Genomic DNA, 16,465 nt, shown 5'->3' with positions numbered 1-16,465 from the left:
TTCCTGCTCCAATTCTTTGGAATGTGGATTTACAACTAAAAGGAGTATTTTGAACTAAGGATTGAGGACCTTCCCATAGGTGCGGGACTGGAGCACCCACGGGGGGGGGGGGGGGGGGGGGAAATTAGCAGGTGCTCCATACCCACCGGCAGCCAAGCTCCCCATGCCCCCGCCTCACCTCCTCCTCCTCCTCCCCCCCCCCGAGCGTGCTGCATCCCTGGTACTCCCCTTCCATCCCAGCGCTTCCCGCCCACTGCCAGACAGCTGTTTGGCAGTGCTTAGGACTTTCCAGGAGGGAGGGCGAGGAGTGGGGATGCAGCGCGCTCAGGGGAAGAGGTGGAGAAGAAGCAGAGCAGGGGCAGCGACTTGGGGGAAGGTGGTGGAATTGGGGCGGAGTGAGGGTGGTACAGGGGTGGGGCCGTGGGAGGGGCAGTCGAGCACCCACGGGGCAGAGGGGAAGTCAGTGCCTGTGGATCTTCCAATCTTTTGGAAGTTACCAGAGAGACTTTTGCAAGCCAGCAGTCTATTTCATCATTACTACAAACCTGATTAGGACTTGCAGTCATTTGTACGTACATGATCTATTAACCATTTATAACTCTCTTCTTTATAAATCTTTAGTTAGTTTACTAAGGATTGGCTGACAGCGTGATATTCGGATAAGACCTGAGATTCATATAGACCTAGGGATAAGGTGACTGATCCTTTGGTGAAATGGGTTTTCAATAACCCCTCACTGACTTGGTTGTCTGGGTCATAGCCAAGGACTGGAATGCCTAAAGGGAACTGTGTTTGGCTTCTGGTTAACCAGTGTGGTACTTCAGAAACTCTTTTCTTACTGGCTTGGTGAATCAAATTACAGAATAAGCCACCACTTTTGGGGATGGTCTGCCATATTTCTTGTAGTCTGCCCTGACTGTGGCCTTCTCAGTGTGGTCCATCCCAGCCACCTGGTCACAGGAGTTTCCCACCATTGCTAACAAAGGTGGGGGGAAAAACAGTGGAAATGCTAATGTAAGCAAGGCTCTCAGCGGCAGATTATGTTGGTCCATGATCACCATGTTGTTCAGGGCTGCATAGTGGTGAAAGACCCATTTGGTTGGCTGCAGTCTCTACATCTTTTTGACTGATGTGTCTCGTAAATGAGTTAACAATATGAGAAATTAGGCACAAATTATTATTAGGGCAGTCAAGCGATTAAAAAAATTAATTGTGATTAATCACAATTAATTACACTGTTAAACAAGAATAGACCACCACCAAAAAAGAAAATCGACCTTCTGCTGGTGGCATCTGTCTCAGATGATGAAAATGAACATGCATCAGTCTGCACTGCTTTGGACAGTTATCGAGCAGAACCCGTCATCATCATGGAAGCATGTCCTCTGGAATGGTGGCCAAAGCATGAAGGGGCATACGAATGTTTAGCATATCTGGCACATAAATGCATTGCTACAAAAGTGCTATGCGAATGCCTGTTCTCACTTTCTGGTGACTTGTAAATAAGAAGTGGGCAGCATTATCTCCCATAAATGTAAACAAACTTGTTTGTCCCAGCACTTGGCTGACCAAGAAGTAGGACTGAGTGGACTTGTATGCTCCAAAGTTTTACATTGTTTTATAGTTTTGTAACAAAAAAAAAAAAGTTCTACATTTGTAAGTTGCACTTTCATGATAAAGAGATTGCACTACAGTACTTGTAGGAGGTGAATTGAAAAATACTATTTCTTTTATCATTTTTACAGTGAAAATATTTGTTAAAAAATATAAAGTGAGCAGTGTACACTTTGTATTCTGTATTGTAACTGAAATCAATATATTTGAAAATGTAGAAAAACATCCAAAATATTTAATACATTTCAATTGGTATTCTATTGTTTAACAGTGTGATTAAAACTGTGATTAATCACAATTTTTTTAATAGTGATTAATTTTTTTGCGTTAATCATGTGAGTTAACTGTGATTAATTGACAGCCCTATTTATTATTTGCATTACAGTTTCACTCATTGACCCCAATCAGGATTATGTCACCTGTATTAGGCATTTGTACACACATGGAGCAAAAGTCCCTGCCTTGAAGAGTTTACAATCTATTTTAAAAGATAAGTCATTTCTATTCTCTCACATTTAAAGAGAGAAGAAATGTCAGTCTTGTCATAGGACAGCCCCTCCTAGGGTACTCTCCTGTGGAAAGAGAGGTGCATCTGTCTCAGTTTCCCCTTTATTTACTCATGCAAAGGAATGTCTCTCTCAATAGTAAATTCAAATTCTTTTGGTCATATATGAAATGGGTGAGGCATGATGAGAGAGGCTGGAGCAGTTTCCTCCTTTTCACGGATGATTTTATAATTCTGGATGCGCCTTCTCCAGTTCCTGATTATTTTAAATCAGGAACTACTGAGAAGAACAAATATATCTTTGGGGATTCAAAGTGAGCGTGTACAAGAAAACACACACATAAGCTCTTAGATATTCTCCAGGCTTCCACACTAGGGAGGAAAGCCCTCCCTATTATTGAAGTTCTTCTAAAACTGGCAAAGACTTTGGCCCCTAGAGCTAAGCACATGGATAAGCACTATCATGTTCCCATTCCCAGGAGTGTTTTTATTCTCAACCTGCACCCAACTCTCTAGTAGATATGATTGCCAATGAGGGATCATGACAGGGAATACTTAAATCAACTCCTAAAGAGAAAGAGCCAAAAGACTTGATTTATTTGGTAGAAAAATGTATTCAACCTCCTCTCTCCAATGTGCATAGTGATTCACCAGGTGCTTTTAGCTAAATATGGCTTTGTGCACTGGCTTGCGGTGTCCAAAATTACTGAGAAGTTACCTGAAGAGTCATGGGCAGAATATAAGGTTTTTCTTGCAGAAGGCCACACAGTGGCCAAGATCTCACTACAGTCTATGTTGATGTAGCTGATGCTTCTTATAGCGTAATGGCATCTGCAATAACAATAAGGAAAGCATCTTGATTGCAAAACTCAGGCATAGTTACAGACATTCAACAAACTATTGAAGACCTCCCCGTTGATACTCAGTTTTTATTTTCTAACAAAATGGATGAGACTTTACATTTGTTTAAGGACTCTCAAGTGACTGTTCACTCCAACACCCAGGAAATGTCAATATAGGCCTCAGCAACAGCGGTATTATTGGCAGCTATTTTATTCATCAACACAGACAGGCTTTTCAAAGAAGAGTCATAAATCTCAGTGTAGGAAATAGTCTAATTCTACCACTATACTGGCATCCCATCCTTAATCAGCTATGGGGAAATAGTCCATTTGACTTCCCACTCAAGGACAGCAAAACAGTCATCAGCAATCTATCCTCTTTCTCCCCACCATTTGGGGGTATATTATCTCATTTCCTCAGTGCTTGGAAGTCCATAACTATGGACAAATTGATCAGAAGTATTGTGGGATTGAGTATTCAATCCAGTTTCTTCCTACCCCACATCCTCACCCATCGTCCCCATCCTTCAGGAACCACTCTCATGAGTCAGTGCTTTTTCAAGAAGTTCAGACTCTGCTCTATCTAGGGGCTGTAGAGGAAGTTCCGATTCAACATTGGGGAAGGGGGTGTTATTCACAATACTTTCTGATTCCACATTTTAAAGGAGACATGAGATCCATTCTAGAGCTTCACAGTCTCAACAAGTCCATCAAATACATAAGTTCTCACATTGTCTCTAGCACTGATTAGTCCTTCCCAAGATTGTACCGGCTGGTTTGGTGCCCTCGATTTGCAGGATGTCAACTTCCATGTGGCAGTTTTGCCAAGTCACAAGACGTTTCCAAGATTTGTGATAGCAAGCTGCATAATCAGTACACAGTACTTCCCTTTGTCCGTTGTTGGCTCTGTAAGTATTCACAAAATGCATGACAGAAATGGCAGCCTATCTGAGGAGAAACAGGATCCATGTCTTTCCATATCTGGATGGTTGGTTAATTTGATGCAGATCCAAACAACTGGTTCTCCACAACATCCAATACATTAGTCTGTCCGAGCATCTGGGGCACATAGAAAGCAAAGGGAAATATGTTAGCCACAACACAGAAACTCAAAATTCACTGGGGCCCTACTCAACTCTACAAATTTGACTGCCTATCTGCTCCTGGAAAGATTCTAGGGTATTCCTCAGCTGTGAACTTCACTCAAGTCAGACCCCAACACCACATTTTGATCCTAAGATTATTAGGCCACATGGAATCAGGTACCTTTGTGACTCAACTTGCCATGCTTTGCCTGCACAGCCTCCAGGGGTGGCTAAGCTCTATCTATCGACCAATCAGGCATTCGCTGGACAAACTGGTCTGCGTACTTGCTGCAGTCCTGGCATTTTTGGAGTGGTGGATGGATCAGAGCACTGTGTGCAGAGGTGTCCTGTTCCCTCTTCCATCCAAGAGGATTATAATTGACGTGACTCATGGGATGAGGTGCTCACCTGGGGGATTTACAAACCTAAATATTATGGTCAGAACAAGAAGCGAACCTTACATCTATATACACTAGTTTTATGCAATTCATAAGGCCCATCATGCCTTTCTCCCTCACATCAGGGGTTTGTCAGTTCAGGTTCTGACAACAATGCAACCATAGTATACTACCTAAACAGACAAAGAGGAGCAAAGTCCAATCGGCTTTATCATGAAGAGATGAAACTCTGGAATGTTTGCATCAAGGAAGGCATTACTCTCTACCCTTATACTTACAGTTTCTGGGATCCCTGTTGGCCAATATCTCAGCAGATTTTTTCATGATCACAAGTGGTCTCTGAAGTGCAGTGTGCTCAGAACCATCTTCTGTGGCTGGGGAATCCTGTTGGTTGACATATTTGCAATGAATGACAACAGAAAATGCTGTCAATTTTGCTTTCAAGCAGGTCACAGCCCAAGCTTGTTGACTGATGCTTTTCTTCTTTGGTGGGGACCATACTTCATGTATGCATTCCTTTCCACTCACCTCATCCCACAGGTGATCCTCATATCAAAACAAGCCCATGCCAGAATAATTCTCATAACCCCCAGCATGGTTCAGACAGTGCTAGTTCTTGGATCTTCACAGCCTCTCCATTTGGCCTCCTTGGACTCTGCCTACACTTCCAGATCTACTGTCTCAACACCATGGTCAATTATTACACCCAGACCTGAACAGCCTGCACCTTACACCCTGGCTATTGAGTGACTTGATGAAATAGAGAAACATTGTTCTTTGGCAGTTCAAAATATTTTACTGAACAGCAGACAGCATACCACTAGATCTGCTTATTTAGCCAAGTGGAAGCATTTTTCAATCTGTTTCAGCCGCTGGGGTATAACTGCCACAGATGCTAAGATTCAGGACATTTTAGAGTATGGTACATCTGAAATCATTGAATCTTTCTCTAAAGTTCCCTGAGAGTCCACTTAGCAGCGATCTCAGTTCATGAGATCTCTCAATGGGTGTGGGTCAGGAGGGAAAGATCTATAAAAGCGAAAGCAGGAAACAAAAAGAAGAGAAAAGGAGTACTTGTGGCACCTTAGAGACTAACCAATTTGAGCATGAGCTTTCATGAGCTACAGCGAAGTGAGCTGTAGCTCACGAAAGCTCATGCTCAAATAAATTGGTTAGTCTCTAAGGTGCCACAAGTACTCCTTTTCTTTTTGTGAATACAGACTAACACGGCTGTTACTCTGAAAAAAAGAAGAGAGAGACTAAAATATATTCTATGCAAGTTTAGTACAGTAAACCTAGTACCATCAAGGTCAATTTGTAACCTTTCATAGGAATTAAATAATATTTAGTAATGATGCTTACATCAAATAAATGCTTACATTTCCTACGACCAAACGAAGACGAAACAAGATGAAAACAAAAGCCTAGTATATTCAGACACACGGTCCTTGTTTTATTTGTAATTTAAGGGATTTAAAGTAGTTTACTTGATACACAAATGATTAATCTGATTTTATTAGGACAACCGCTGATTCTACTTTATGGCTTTGTTCTGTTTCTTGCTTCTGTGATGTTCTGGGTCTTGAACCATGGCCTGGGAGTCCCAGGAAGCTGCAGCATCCTGGCCTCCACCCATTGTCTACCGAAACCTGATGGGCCAAGAAGCTAGTAGGACTATAGTCTCAACCAACACACCACCCACGGGATACCTGATTGGAGGATCACCTGGCTCCAACCTATTGGTCCAACCATGCAATTTAAGGCAGGAGACACAGGAAGTTTGTCTGAGCAACAAGGCGATTTCCTATGGTAGCTGCATTGGATCCTGCTTGTGTCTGCCTCCTGCACCCAAACCTGTTCTGGTCTGGGCTCATCCCTGCCTTCACTACTGTTCCCACTGTACTCCTGCTCTGTGCTTGATCCTTGCCTCTCCTCCAGTTCCTGCCCTTACACCTCACCTCCAATCATCAGTTACCAGCCTGGTTCCGCCCCTGGCCTCCAACTTCTGACCCTGACTTGACCCTCGGCTCAGGCATTTGGTATCGGACCTCAGCTCTGACCCTTAGCTTCTATTCCTTGTTCTGATTCTGGCTTGCTCCCTGGCAGTGGTAATTGGCAGTTGACTCTGCTGACCCTTGGCTTCATTCTCCAACCCGGACATCTGCTCTGCCCAATAAACCTGAGTCATGCTCTGCTACTAGGCCAAGCCACCTACATCCCAGTCCATACAGCCTCCATCCATTCCCAGGGTTTGCATTTCAGGTTTTCATGTACTGAAAATGGCCAAGAAAAGCCATCTCATCTCAGCCTAATGTTTTCCCTGTGTGAGTTACAGAATGACATAAATATTCCTGTATCTCAATGACTGAAAAATCAAAATAAAGGTTGTTATTCCATTATACAGAAACTTTCTTCATGGTAGTGCTCACTTGGAGTAAAAGGATAGTATTCAGTCGTCCATTCTGTGAATGGTCAATATGCTCTACCTAGCCTTGCATGAGGATTAAACACTCAACAACATATTGAAGCTAATCTAATATATTGGTATCATTCCTTGCTCCCTTTGACCTTTCACCACTTCAAAAATACTTTGACTTTTTTTTTTTTGCTAAACACTTAGTGTTTAATGTACATTACAATGGAAGCAGTGGGGGTAGGGGGGGAGCCAGGGTCACCCCATCCCAAGGGAAGCAGCTCAGCCCCACAGGACAGTTGAGTCAGTTTAATCAGCCTGTTGTTAGGGGGTGTCAGTGTCTGGGAGGCAGCAGAGAGACCCTCCAGCTCCTCGGTTTATGTACATCATATAAAACAGAGACACATGGTAGAAATGGGTGACCCTACAAGGGACTGGAATAAATGGCTGCCCTAGAGTGGGTGAGGTGTGGGGGATGGAATGGGCCTGCGGAGAACCCAGGAGCCCTGGCGCCCAGCCCCCCTGCTCTAAGCCACTAGACCCCACTCCTCTCTCAGAGCTGAGGATAGAACCCAGGCATCCTATTGGATATTGCAGGGGTCGGCAACTTTTCAGAAGTGGTGTGCCGAGTCTTCATTTATTCACTCTAATTTAAGGTTTTGCATGCCAGTAATACATTTTCATGTTTTTAGAAGGTCTCTTTCTATAAGTCTATAATATATAACTAAACTATTGTTGTATGTAAAGTAAATAAGGTTTTTAAAATGTTTAAGAAGCTTCATTTAAAATTAAATTAAAATGCAGAGCCTCCTGGACCGGTGGCCAGGACCCGGGCAATGTGTGTGCCACTGAAAATCAGCTTGCGTGCTGCCTTTGGCACACGTGTCATGGGTTTCCTACCCCTGGGATATTGGAAAGTAATCCTGAGAGAAAGTGGTAGACATCCATAAGAATTTGATTACTGAAGGGATGTAGTTTCTCTGACCAGTGTAAGAGGTGAGAACAGGCTCATGCTTAGTTGCTATCGTCCCTTCAGAAGGGTCCCATCCTACTGTATTTGTATTATACATGTACTGTTGTTGCTAAGCATACCTTCTTAAAGAGTAAATTAGTGAGTACTGACCATCCACCATACTGATGTCCTTCAAGAAACAAGCTTCCTGCAGTGATATTTTGTAGAGTAGTTGTTGTCTCTGCAGCTGCTAGTAGAATCTGTCTTGTACGATAGCACTATTAACACATACCATCTTAATTCTACCTGACTCTTCCATTGAGGTACTTGTTATCCTCCTGTGTTCACCTATCTTGAAGAAGCTCTTCCAAAGTCCCCTTTCCCTTAAAAATCTTACAGTTGTTGCAACATCTTGCTATAAGAGTCGATACCGCCACATGCTATAATGCTCAAGAGGATGATTACCCAGGTATGTAAGCTAGTAAGGTACATAAACAGAATTGCTCTTTTTCATTTCTACTTTAAGCCGCTTGTGTATAGTGATAGACATCTAGTTCTTTCAAAACACATCTTTTAATAGGTAGGAATACAGGCACTGTGGTTTAAATGCCAAGGCTACCTGTACTTTTGTTGAGTAAGTCCTCCTTTCCCGCCCATGCTGTGGCGAAGGGGGTAGTTTTGCATATATCTATCAAGAAACAGCATGCAATAAATATGTGGCATTCTGTTTCCTGTGTTGCTCAACCTGTAAGAGTGAATTGTATCTTAGGAAAACAATTTTACATAGTTAAAGTATCCATTATCCATAGGAATTGCTTCTCAACTGGAAGAAATAAAACTAAAAATAAGCTATTAAGGTATGCATTTATTAAGGTAGGACTTATGTGTATTCTTTTTGTATTTATCATCAATATACTCCTTTTTATTTTGTTTGCTATATTGTTTGATGCGTTTTTCCTCTTGTGCATATTTTTAGTTGCCATAAGAACTTTCCTATTTCCTGTCAGCTGACACAACTATTTGATACCATTAACTGTATTAAAAAGGGGGTTGATTCTGGCACTCTAAATGCTGAGAAAGGCCTGAGCTAGGCAAAACACACATTTCAGTTTTTTCCATTTTTTGTTCCTTTATTTCTATCAACAACATTTTCTTTAAAAAGCTTTCAGAGTAGCAGCCATGTTAGTCTGTATTTGCAAAAAGAAAAGGAGTACTTGTGGCACCTTAGAGACTAACCAATTTATTTATCTCTAAGGTGCCATAAGTACTCCTTTTCTTTTTAAAAAGCTAATTAGCATATTAACATCGGGAAATGCTGGCGGTTTCTAGTGGCAGAATGTAGATCCTTTCAGTCTTGTTACTCTTTGTTTTGGTCTAATTTTCCCTCCCACTATGAATTATATAGATATTAAATATAATATTTTGTCTATTTGGTTTGTGGTTTTGCTATTCCTAGAGACGCCATATAGTCCAGTCCCCTGCACTCATGGCAGAACTAAGTATTATCTAGACCATGTAATTAACAGATCATGAATCCTTTTCTACAAATTCATGCCTTTCACCAATTCACACCTACCTTATACAGAAACATACAACTTGGAATGGACCAACCACCAAATACACTTACTTGATAACTGAAACTAAAGTTATAAATGTTAGTGTCTCATTCAAAGCCAACTAATGTCAATGGGAGTTTATTCCACTGACTTCAAGGGGTTTGGATCACTAACAGAGCGGAAGAGACAGACTGTGCCATCTCTCTACTCATGAAATTATCACCTCTTTGTGGGGTCTCTGGAGGGCTGTGGTACCAATCTTTGTTTTGAACCAGTCCCCAGTAACATACCATTTGTACCATGGCTGAAGCAAGAACTGTAAGTGCTTAAGCTACTAATGCTCTACGGGCCTCAACTGCTGGTACCAATAGGCAGCTTGCCAACTGCCCTCAGCACCATGTTCCTAATAGGGCCAGACACCCAGCCTCCCCACCACCTGCTGAAGAATATTCTCTTTCTGATGACTACTGGCTTCCACCCACTGGAGAAGAGCAGCTGTGAAGGTGGGCAGCTCACCACCTGGTACCTCCCCACGGCCAGGTGTGGCATGGCAACTCTCTCACCTGGGGGCAGCAGCCACCAGCTGCTCTGCCTCCTCAGTGCAGTGCCATACCTCCTCCTGTGACTTGGTCCTCCAGCCAGGTCACTTCCAAATCTCTCCCCTTGCAAAGGTAGTCCATAAACAAAACCAAGGGGATTTAACACAAACAAACTGAGTTAGTATGAGAGAGGTGGAAATGCTTCTGTCTCAGAGGCTATCAGAGAAAGACCTTCAGGCAGTTGCTGTTGGGAAGGTCCCTACTTTCCCTCAGCTGTTTTCTCAGGACTTGCAAGTTAATAGTCTACTCTCTTCCCTGGTCTGCTCACCAGTGAGCTGTTCTGCTTCTCTTAACTCCTCCCCCAGTCTGTGCATCTCTTGCAGGTGTGGCAGGGTGGGGAAGGCTGAGCCCAGAGCAGCTCCTTAACCTCTTGTTGCCTGTGTGGGGTTTGTATATCCCATCAAAAGCACAGTTGCCACACTGACCTATTACTGTTCAGCAGATTAATCATATGCCAAGTAATATCTTATTCCTCAAGCAACCCTAATGACTTCAATTGGACCCTGAAATAATTAATTATTAGAATGTCAGTGCAACAAGGTTATATAATATGGTTCTGCTATTTTAGTCTGATGTATTAAACACCTATTTTTTCATTAAGATTATCAAAAAATTTTTAACCTAACTGGAAGTTTATTCTTTAAATAAAGTTTCTTTCTTTATAACAGGATGCTTCAGAGAGAGAGTGAGAGAGAGCACGCGAGCATGCAGGTTTGCCTCATGGAAGTTGCATCTATTAATAGAGAAGGTATTTAAGTCAGCTCCTTCATGGTAAGGCTGCTTTTGGGAGCCAAAGACTTTAAATGTTATTGTATGCATATAAGTGGCAAGTTAGATTTAACCAAGCCAACAACTTTCCACAGTAAAAATTTTTTTAAGATGACTTTTCCAAGGATAACTTGAATCTTACATTTAGTTATCAAGACAATAAAATATGGTTGTCACTTTTAATAAATTGTATTGTACAATAAGTTAGTACGTTTTAATTTCTTTTTCAAAAGACAAGCTACCAATCTGATCTGCATTAAAATTCTGGGTGTGTACTTATTGGTGTGTCCAATATTGGTGTGGTTGAAAAGAAATCCCAGCTCAGTTTCCTGACCACAGAATGGCGTTTTTAACCCATATTTTACTTCATGAAAAGGACATGTTTCATTAGCAATTTCCTTAAAACGTAGCTCAGTATACAACTGCATGAGCCAAGCCATGGCAGGAATTCAGGAACGTAGCAGGCGAGGCAGACAAAGTATCTACAAAGAAATGAAAGTGGAAGGCCAATTTCCTTTACATCCTCTTCTTGAATGCTTTGGCCAGGTCAGTCAATAAGCAACAGGATACACATGGAGGGGTATCTGAACAGCAAGCTGACTCTTCTGGGCAGTGAACTTTTTTTTTTTTAATAGTTCTGGGTGGAATGTTATAATCACAAGGTTTCATGACAATTAGTTTTGAGCAGTTAGAAGAGGAGAGGTGAGCAGAGAGGAGTGGCAGCAGCAGGATCCCTGTGAGAAGAGGGAGTTATTAGGAAGCTGAATTCAGAGTATGAGAAGAACAGCATCAGGGAGCTGAATGGACACAGAACAAGATGTTGCGGGGTGAGTACACCCCATCTCCCTCTTGAGTGGGGCAAGGGCATTGCAGCCCCCTGGCAAAGCCCACCTGACTGCCCTTAACCTCAGGGCACCCTGGCCTAGTGGCCAGAGTCAGTATAAGTGCCCTCTCCCCCTATCAAAGCTGATTCCCCACTCTGGCACTTCAAGTGCAGAAGGTGGGGGCCCACAAGTATTCTAAAAATTAATACTGGCCACTCCAGGCTGGTATTAAGCTTCCAAGGTTACAGTTTTTCTCTGACCTTGGCTGGGTAGATGCTGCCACCACCCAAAGTGCAACCCCTTTTTTGAGAACCCAGAAAGGCACACTTGGGGGTACCCCACAGGAAAGCATTCCCAAGCACTTTCACCACCCCACCACCCCCTGGGGAAGAGCTGAGAAAGAAAAACAAAGGAAATCAGCTGTTGCCCCCAGCTAATTAAACAACATGCACAAACCTCTTAGGACACAGAAAAACCAATCCTGTTCTGTTCTTGAAAAAGCTAAGTTTTATAAAAAACAAAAAGAAAGAAAATACATCTGGAACTTAGGCTTTTTGCTAGATCTTAAAAGAAACAATTACAAAAATTAAGAATCAAGATAGCTCTCTTGAGGTTCAGCTTAAAGGTTACAAGTGTAGTATCTAGGGGATCCATTCCAATAACACAATGCAAACCGGCTCGAGCCCCCACCCAGTGACCTGGGACAAATATATACCACCCCTGCTGGGCGCCTCCAAGAGGCAATACTTCCCCTCTCGCAAACACATAGTCTGAGTGTAGCAAAAAGCCTTTTAATAACAGAGAGAAACAATGTGGCATTATGTTGGAGAAACACCACCAACAGGATTCATAACACAACCCATGAGCAAAAAAAAAAACCCACCCCAAGCAAATTGGGGCATGCCCCTTTCCCTTTGGTTCTTGAGTCCAGCAACCCCAAATCACCCAAAGTCCCAAAAGTCCAATGACCCAAAAGTCTCTGTCCCTGGTCAGGGCAGCCCCAGAATTCGAAAGTTTATCTGCGGAGCTTTACCTCCCAACCTGGGTAGAAATGGGACAGGGGTAAGAGTCACCTTACATGATCTGAAGCTGACCATCCCACAGCTCCACAGGCCTTCGCTCCGCTCCGTCATCCGCCCCACAAACTCCTCCACTAGCCGGTCCACAAACTGCTCCGCGTCCCACCAGCAGCTCCTGCCGTCCTACGAACTGCTCCACCAGCCTGTCCACAAGGCACTCCCGCCGTCCCGCAAACTGCTCCACAATATATCTTCAGGCTCCCCCACTACCTAACACAACACTCAGTGATTTCAGCTCTTAGTCAGTTCAGCTCTTTGGTGAATTCAGCCTGTAGTAGGGGAGCCTCAGTGCTGGTGCACCATTAGCCCAAAGTGAGCTCAGAAGCCTGTAACTAGACTCCTAATGGAATCAAAATTAGCTCTGATATTCCAGAGTGGAGAAGGTGCAATTAGCATGTAAAGCCCTCACCAAGAGGCCCATACCACCAAGTATTAATACTTGTCCCCAGCCTCTCTCTCCATTCACAGAGTTTTAAAATCCATGACCCTTGCCTAGCAAGTGCTCCTTAGTTGATGGTGAGTCCCTCCAGCATAACAAAAGGCCAAGTACAGTTCCAAGCACAGTTCCCATAATCAGGGTAATAACAATTTATTCTTCCTGCCCCAATAACAGAGACACTGGGGATCCCACAGCAGCCAAAGTGACCATTTGGGCAGCTATGGCCTCGTTCTAGGCGGGGTGGGTGTGCCTATGCAAATGAGATCGGCCCCTGAAGTTCTTTTCCACAACTTGCCACACCTCACCACCAGATGTCAGGGTGGAGCTCATCCTGACACTACTTACACAAGCAAAACAAAAGCACCTGGGATTAGCACAAAGGAGTCCACAAGCCAATAAGAAATAAAAGAAATAAACCTAATCACGTCTTACTAGACATTTCCTAATTTATTTACATATCTGGGGTTTCAGGTTTGAGGTATGAATTGATGGTTTTTCATACCTGGCTTAAAGCTTCTCACAGCATGACTGTTCACCCCTTTCCCAAAAAACAACAACATGCAGACAAAGGAAAGCTTTTACCCAATTTTAAAAAGTTCTTGCCCTTCCATTGGCTCTTTTGGTCAGGTGCCCACTCCTTTCCTTTTACCTGTGGGCTTGTTAACCCTTTACAGGTAAAGCAAATAGAGAACAGCTCCTAACAGGGGTTTTATAGCTAACTGTCTGGCTGGATGTCCATAAAAGGGAGCTACTTCCCCACTTCATTTATCACACCCTCAGAGCTGCGTGGCCTAATGACCAGAGTCAATATGGCTGTCCTCTCCTTCAGGGTGGTGTGACCTGATGGCCAGAGTCAGTATAGCTGCCCTCCTTAGGGCTGTGTGGCCTAATGGCCAGAATCAGATAGGTGTGGTTTAATGGCAGTAGGGGGGTGGGCCACCACCTGGGGTGGTAGTGGCTGGGGCCGAGGGACCCGGGCCCTCCCTACTCCACTGGGTCCTAGTCCAGGGTCTTGTCAGTCATGAGTACCCTCATCACTGGGTCAGCAGAGATCCTACTGCAACACGTTGAGTTAGCTTTTGCTTCTGCAACCATATCAATGTATAGTCCCCCTTGGCTACTTCCTACTCTGTCTCCTTAAGCAGCAGTCTGGTCTGCTCCTGGGTCTCCGAGTTCCTTGGCCTGTGCTGCTCTCAGTGGTTCTGCCCTCCCTTGGGCGTCTTCAGGTGGCTGGGTACCAGCCTGGATCTCACGGGTTTGGCTTCCACAATCTGGGGCTTCAGCAGCTCCTGGGCTGGAGCTGGTAATATGTGTCCTCCCTCTTCTGCGGTCAGGCCTGATTGAGCTGAGCTGCTCCCTTTTATGCTGCTGCTCCAGTTGGAGCATGCCCAACAGGGGCGAGGGAGCATGGCTTCCTCAGCCCCTTCCTTGTTCAGTGCAGGGTGAGTACACCCCATGACACAAGAGGGAAAATAAAAAAAATTAAAAAAAACACAGAAAGAAAGGGGCAGGGGAAAACAGACCAAAATCCCCTTGAGACAGAAAAGCACAACAGTTCCTCCTCTTCCTCTCACTGCAATGGCTGTGGAGAAGGCTTGAAATGCTGCCTGACTTGCCTTTTGGTTCATTGTAAGAATAAGAACATCATTTATTTTCTCCATTGAATAAATTCTGGCACAATAGTAACTTCATAGAGCCAGTGAGGGGTAAACTGAGTTTAGGGGCCAGTACAGATGCCCTTTAATAATACAGTGTGGACAGTGGTGTTACAGGCATATTTATGAGAATATGGAAATTTGCATCATTCTTCCTTCTTATACACACGTAGGCTAGTGCTTTGTCCAACAGACAGTAAGTAAATGTTCTTCAACTATCCATACTGATGTTTTGGTTTTCCACTACTGCTAGATAATAGGACGTTTCCTAGCTTACAATTGACACCTTTCACGTCAGTCAGAGACCAACATGAGTCATCCCCTCCATTAAGATTTCATAATCTCTTTCTTTATAAGCATGCAGATATTAGTATAACTCTGGGAATAAAAGTTTAATAGGAATTACTGAGCAGAGGAAGGACGACAATATAAAAAGTACTTCATCTAGAAGTTGAAGGACCTTCTCTACTAGATTAAGACCCAGACTACTTGGAAATGCACAGTTCAGTTGAATATTCTCCTGCTGTAAAAATCAGGGAGGGGAGGGGACATACAGAATTCTAAGCAAAAGCAGAGGAGGTAGGAGGGCAAAAATAGGATCATTAAAAGTTGTAGAAAGTTTGACTTCCTGGATGTTCTAAATTTCATCTATTGACAGTACAACTGTGACTTGCAATAAAATTAAAGTTTAAATGGGATAAGTTAACACAGGAAGCCCTACAAAAATAATGAAATTAAAATCAGCATTTTAAAATACATTTATTATAGAAATTGTTGGTATGGTTGAGAGATTCAAATACTGCTTTCGATTTCATTATGTCATTCCTCCTGCTTTTCACACATGTTGCAGGAACATTTATATACTCATTCATAGTGTTTTTAAAATGTATTTTTAAATTTTTTTAAAAAAAGATATTTGTTTAAGAGGCATATTTGTATTCTGCTTTAATTTAAGATTTCCCTGATGTGAAACCATGTAATAAACATACAGTTGTGATTAAAGTATGAGTGTTTTGAGTCCCAGAGTAGACTAAACCAATTTTTAAAAAGAGATTAGTTTTGCATTATTTTTCTCAAACCACTTTAAGCAAGTGCCTGATCTCCACTAGAGAAATATGAATGATCAATATGATCGATATGGTATTTTTTAAAATACCCACAGACTTTTTGCTTTTTAGAATTCTTCAACTTTCTCCTGAGTTTACTAACACTGAATGACTTGATCTTTTAAAAAGGTTTACACTTTCCTTGTACCCAGGTGTGTAAATCCAGAGGGACTGAAGAGTAGCCCTGGAATTTTTTAAAGTGTGAAGGGAAGCACTGGTCTTTTTGGCGCACAGTTTTGTCTCTTCAAAGGGGAGGTCCTCCACAGTTATTTGAACCTCTTTGGAGAAGTGGGATAGGTGCAGCTAAGAGGCTCGTCTCATCACAATGGCAGTAGAGATGGAGCATGCAACCACATGAGCTGCGTTGAACACAGACTGGAGTGATGTCTTTGCTACCAGTTGGCCTTCATTAACTGTAGCCTTAAATTGTTCCTTGTGTGAACCCGGGAGCTGCTCAATACAGGAATTGAGTTTTGAAGAGTTCTGGTAATCATATGTCGCCATTAAGGCTTGATAGTTTGCAATGTGGAACTGAAGAGTGGCTGAGGAGTATGTTTTCCCCCCAGAAAGATCTAATTGCTTCCAGTCCTGGTCGTGGGGGGCGGGATTTGAAATGGTGCTGGTGGCCTC

The 16,465-nt window shown here is 43.0% G+C and overlaps 1 long non-coding RNA gene across 2 annotated transcripts in view; it reads right to left on the bottom strand.

The window, feature by feature from the left end:
* Positions 1-2,746: 2,746 nt before the first annotated feature.
* LOC311521484 overlaps positions 2,747-16,465 on the bottom strand; it is a 33,427-nt gene continuing 19,708 nt past the window's right edge. The window contains exons 2-4 of one of the 2 annotated variants that reach the window (XR_014711901.1): positions 4,723-4,828; positions 3,692-4,020; positions 2,747-2,950 (exon numbers count right to left, since the gene is read on the bottom strand). This is a non-coding gene — a long non-coding RNA (uncharacterized lncRNA). Of the gene's footprint in view, positions 2,951-3,079; positions 4,021-4,722; positions 4,829-16,465 lie in introns of those variants that run through there. The other variant, XR_014711902.1, reaches the window with a different exon arrangement.

The sequence above is a fragment of the Lepidochelys olivacea genome, assembly GCF_965140295.1.
Source record: "Lepidochelys olivacea isolate rLepOli2 genome assembly, chromosome: 1".
Lineage (NCBI taxonomy): Eukaryota > Metazoa > Chordata > Testudines > Cheloniidae > Lepidochelys > Lepidochelys olivacea.
Note: the sequence above shows the minus strand (reverse complement) of the source record. Positions and strands in the feature narration are given on the sequence as shown.